This window comes from Monodelphis domestica, chromosome 1 (genome assembly GCF_027887165.1).
Source record: "Monodelphis domestica isolate mMonDom1 chromosome 1, mMonDom1.pri, whole genome shotgun sequence".
NCBI lineage: Eukaryota > Metazoa > Chordata > Mammalia > Didelphimorphia > Didelphidae > Monodelphis > Monodelphis domestica.
Genome location: NC_077227.1, coordinates 327,737,569 through 327,743,635, shown reverse-complemented (window position 1 = coordinate 327,743,635; position 6,067 = coordinate 327,737,569). Strand labels below are relative to the sequence as shown.

Genomic DNA, 6,067 nt, shown 5'->3' with positions numbered 1-6,067 from the left:
TATTATGCCCAATTATATGGCAATAAATATGATAATCTAGATGAAATAGGTGAATATTTACAAAAATATAAATCACCTAGATTAATAAAAGAGGAAATAAAAGTCTTAAACAATCCTATCTCAGAAAAAGAAATTGAACAAACCATCATGAAACTTCATAAGAAAAAATCCCCAGGGTCAAATGGATTCACAAGTGAATTCTATCAAACATTTAAAGAACAACTAATTCTAATATCATACAAATTTATTTGACAAAATAAGCAAAGAAGGATTTTTACCAAATTATTTTTATGATACAAATATGGTACTGATTCCAAAGCCAGGAAGACCAAAAACCAATAAAGAAAACTATTGACCAATCTCTTTAATGCATATAGATGCAAAAGTCTTAAATAGAGTATTAACAAAAAGACTCCAGCAAGACTCTCACCTCTTCTCCCAAACTTACTGCCATAATCCTCTACTGCAGTTGCATCCCTTAGACAAGATGGTGAATGTCAGTCAAAGGATTTGGCCATATTGGATGCCTGGTGACCAGGGCAGCATTCAACTCACTTCATTGAACTCAACTACATGGCTCACATGTTCCAATATGGTTCCACCAATGTCAAGTTCAAGGGCACTATAAAGGCAGAGAATAGAAAGCTGGTGATCAATGGAAAAGCCATTACCATCTTACAGGAGTGGGATCTGCCAACATTAAATGGGGAGATGCTAGAGCTGAGTATGTTGTGAAGTCCACTGGCATCATTACCACCATGGAACAGTTCAGGTCTCACTTGATGGGTGGAGCCAAGCTGGTCATTATCTATGCCACTTCTGCTGATGCTTCAATGTTCATAAAGGGGGTGAACCATGAGAAATACAATAATTCACTCAAGATCATCAGTAATGCCTCCAGCACTGCCAACTGCTTGGTCCCCTTGTCCAAAGTCATTTATGACAACTTTGGCAGTGTAGAAGGATTCATGACCACAGTCCATGCCATTACCATTAACAAGAAGACAGTAAATGGCCCCTCTGGAAAAGTGTGGCGTGATGGGTGTGGTGCTGCCCAGAATATCATCCCTGTTTCCACTGGTGCTACAAAGGCTGTGGGCAAGGTCATACTTGAGCTGAATGAGAAACTCATAGGCATGGCCTTCTGTGTTTCTACTCCCATTATGTCCATGGTGGATCTGACTTGCTGCCTGGAGAAAGCTGCCAAATATGATGATATCAAGAAGGTGTTGAAGTAAGCTGCAGAGGGATACTTGAAGGACATCTTGAACTTCACAGAGGACCAGGTTGTATCCTGTGACTTTAACAGTAACACCTACTCTTCTACCTTCGATACTGGCTCTGGCATTTTCCTCAGCAACCAGTTCTCAAGCTCATTCCTTGGTATGATAATGAGTATGGTTATAGCCACCTTGTAGTAGACATCATGATGTACATGACCTCCAAGGAGTAAAGTGGAAAGCCAAGGATCTTAATCCCCAGCCAAAAAAAGAGTAGTTCCACCACAAGGGAGCCCACATACATAATAACATATATCCCTATGCTGGGGATCCCATGTCCTGTTCACATCCCTTCCCCGAAGCACCTCTGTAGTGGGGGAGAGGAGCAGAGTCCCATCTTGTGTACCATCAATAAAATCATCACATTTGGTGAAAAAAAAAGATTCCAGCAAGTGATCACAAGAATTATTCATTCTGATCAGGTGGGATTTATACCAGGAATGGAAGGATAGTTCAATATTAGGAAAACCATCCACATAATTGACCATATCAATAATCAAACCAACAGAAATCACATAATCTTAATAGATGAAGAAAAAGCCTTTGACAAAATAAAATACCCATTCCTATTCTAAACACTAGAAAGTATAGGATAAAAGGACCACTACTCAAAATAATAAACAGTATATATTTAAACCCACCAGCAAGTATTGTCTAAAATGGGGACAAGTTAGAAGTGTTCCCAATAAGATCAAAGTAAAGCAAGGATGCCTTTATCACCTCTTTTATTCAATATTGTACTAGAAACACTAGCAGTAGCAATTAGAGAAGAAAAAGAAATTGAAAGGATTAAAGTAGGCAATGAGGAGACTAAACTATTACTCTTTGCAGATGATATGGTAGTATACTTAAAGAACCCAGAAAATCAACTAAAAGGCTAGTGGAAAAATTAACAATTTTAGCAAAGTTGCAGGGTACAAAAAAGACTTGTACATAAATATTTATAGCCATGCTCTTTGTGGTGGCAAAAAATTGGAAAATGAGGGGGTGTCTATTGATTGGGGAATGACTGAACAAATTGTGGTATCTGTTGGTGATGGAATACTATTGTACTCAAAGGAATAAAGAAACGCAGAATTTCCATGTGAACTGGAAAGACCTTCAGGAATGGATGCAGAGCAAAAGTAGAACCAGGAGAACATTGTGCACAGAGACTGATACATTATGGCACAATTATTTGATAGACAAAAGTCTATCAAATAATAGACTTTTCTACCAGCAGGAATGTAATGACCCAGGACAATCTAGAAGAACTTGTGAGAAAGAATGCTACCCGCATCCAGAGAAAGAACTGTGGAACCAGAAATGAATTAGAAAAATATATGATCAATCATATAGTACGATAGGGATGTGATTAGGGTTTTGATGTTAAAGGATCACTCTACTGCAAATATGAATAACAGAAATTGAACAATGATACATGTATAACCCAGTGGAACTGTTTGTTGGCTTTGGGGGGAGGGGAGGGTTGGATCATAGATCATGTAACCATGACAAAATATTCTAAATAAAAATTTTTTAAAAAGAAATCACATATCACAATAAAGTAAATTTTTTTAAGTTGGCTTCTGCTAAGTTGGAATCACGGAAGAACATATCAGAACATATTCTCATAAGAAAGAATATATTGGACAGAAAGTATAAAGCATTCTAGAACATAAAAAAATTGGACATGCTGTGGATTTCCACAGTAGTGGCCACCATAGGATAAAAGTTAGATTTATCTAGTTAGGCTCAAAGGGCATTTACCTCCAATCCTATGATACTAAAAGTGACTTGAAGAAATCGCTGAAGACCTAAGTGCCTTCACTGGAAAATTAATCACTATCTAGCTAGTAAGCAAAATAGGAAACATGAATACCCTCTTTACCAATTAAAGGCAATGAACTGAATTATATAGAATGGAACCTATACATTTTTATATCATTAATTAATAAAAAAAGCAAGAGGTCAAAAGGCTAAGACAATACAAAGTATCAAAGCCGTAGAAAGAACAAAATAAATCATCAATGATTAAAAACTATATTATAGAGGGTTCAGAAGCAAAGAAATTAAATGCCTGCCACCTCCCCCCAAAAAAGTAAAATTTAGAACATTTCTGTTTGTCTACATAGTTTAATGAAGTTTCATATAAAGAAAGTATAACTAAGTCAAACATAAAACAGAGATCTTATATTCTGTAAACATAAAGAATAAAAGATCGCTTATCTCAAACGACTGAAACTTTAGCTTCTCTGCAAAACTAAAGTTTCAGACCTAGACAAACTCCATAGTTATTAGCCAAAATACCTCACTGTAGCATATCAATTTGCATCAAAACCCTTTACCAAGTTCTTCTTTGATGTAAATCTGATCCCATCTTTCTTAACAGAAGGCATCACATATTTATCATTTTTTTTAAAAAACAGAACACTGACCTTTCCAAATATAATCTAGTTATTTGTTTATTTTATATTAAGCATTCACAGCTTATAACACAAAAAAATTTTTAAACATTTATTAGAAAACATTATATTGCCAAGGAATAAAAAGAGTATGCCAAAATGTCTGGAATTGTAAAGAGTAGTCTTTTATCTATTGAATAAGCCACCCCAAAGTACCATAACATTTATATCAAATTTATAGATTATTTCACACTTGTGGCTTAGTTGTACACTATAAATAAATGGAACTTATCCAAGAGCTTCAAGAACAATAGAATATTTTGATATCATCCTGGAAAAGTGTTCTATAAAGTAGCATAATGATATCCAGAAGAAATGATATAAAACATGGAATCTTCCAGATAATCAAGTAAAGCTTACAATGATTCTGCCTAGCCTTAAAAACATTATTATCATTCTTGACTAAAACTGAGTATCTTTCAAGTCAGAGAAGAGTTTACTAAAAAAAAACACATCCTAGTAATCATCTGTTTTATATTGATAACAAGTTACATGGACTCTGTTGAAAAGGACAATAAATAGCTATTTCATCGTTGGGAAATATTCTCCATTGATATCACAAAGCCATTTGAGCTTAATATGTGTAAAATTCTTAATGAATGCCAAGAAAAAAATAGAGAAATTGAAAGCTTCAAATTTGAATACAGAGGTCAAATTGATTTAAAGGAAGATGATACCTACAAATACCTGGGACTTCTCCAGGGGCAAAATTCAATCAAGTATAAGAACATTAAGAGGAAGCTGAGGTTATGAATATAACAGAATAACTAGCACCTTGAAATCAAAGCTTAACAGGGAAAACACATTTAGAGTACTTAACACCTATGCAATATTGGTTTTATACATCCTTTAGCAATTTAAAATAAAAAATGATGTATTTACATGTGCAAACCAAAATAAAATGGGGGGGTTATTTTTTCAAATTACATGTCAATATAATTTTGAATAATTGTTTTCTGATATTTTGCAATCCATGTTCTCTCCTTTCTAACCTTCCCCCCTCCCAAGAAGGCAGCTAATATGATATAGATTATACATAAGTTATCATACAATATATATTTCTATATTCATAATGTTTGAAACAAGACACATACTGCTTACTCTAGAGAAAATTCATGAAGGAAATAAAGTGAAGAATGGTGTGTTTCAATCTGAATTAATATTCTATCAGTTATTTCTATAGTAGTGAATTATCCTTTTCATCAGTGGTCCCTTAGAGTTGTCTTAGATCCATTCACAGCTGATCATAGCATCCTATTGCTGTTACTGTATATAGCATTTTCCTGATTCTGATCACTACCCTTTGCATTATTTCATATAATGCCAATTTTTTATAATCGTGTTTGTCATTTCTTATGGCACAGTAGTATTCTATTACAATCATATACTACAACTTGTTCAGCTGCTCCCCAATTAATCCCCCTCAGTTTCTAGTTCTTTGGCACCACAAAAAGAAATACTATAAATATTTTTTGTACAACTGAGCCCTTTTTTCCTATCTGTAATCTCTTTGGGATATATACCTTGTAATAGTATTATATTTCTGTATCAATGGTTCTGGTCAGTTTTATGGCCTTTCTAGTGTGGTTCCAGAATGCTCTCCACACTGGTTTTGTCAGTTCACAGCCCAATTTTCCCACATACCCTCCAACATTTATCATTGTCCTTTTTTGTTATGTTAGCCAGTCTAATATGCATGAGGTGTATAATTTTCATAGAATTCAAGATTTTAAAAAATTTTGAGAGAAATTTCAGGAAAATAAGATCACTAACTCCTCAAATCAAGAAAGTGAACTGTTTGAAGAAAGTGCCATAAAGAAGCCTACACTGCAACAGAAGATCCAGAATGAACTTTGGGATATAATTGATTGAACTGAAGGGGGTTGAACACATTTATTCTGAGTGTAAACTCTTATGCCAAAGGGGACTTCCCCCTAATTGACTTTTTTGTCAATGAGCATAGCAAACATTGGGTTTACTCTCTCTCTATTTCCCTCTTATCTCCAAATATTGTAGTTTCCTCTTAAAAAAGTACAATATTGTATGCGCCTGTAGCTAGAAGTCCTTTAGAGGTATAAACTGGTTTTGTTAAATGATTCGCTGGGGAGATTAATCTCCCAAAAAATCACAGGGGGGTGATTGTGAAGAGTGAATTAAACTTTCTTTGTATATCAATCAGCAACTTTTAAATTAATCAATCAAAAACTTAAGCACTCCTACTTAACACTAAGCAAAAGAATTCACTAGTCACTTACTAGATTAAGCTCATACCTCCAAAGGCTACTGTGACCCTCCTTGGGCAGTGCTAGGCAAATTGAAAGTCTGCAATTGGTTCTCATAAAG

General features: G+C 34.6%; 1 pseudogene; it reads left to right on the top strand.

The window, feature by feature from the left end:
- Nucleotides 1–552: 552 nt before the first annotated feature.
- On the top strand, nt 553–1,598 carry LOC100023380 (glyceraldehyde-3-phosphate dehydrogenase-like; annotated as a pseudogene).
- Nucleotides 1,599–6,067: the final 4,469 nt, after the last annotated feature.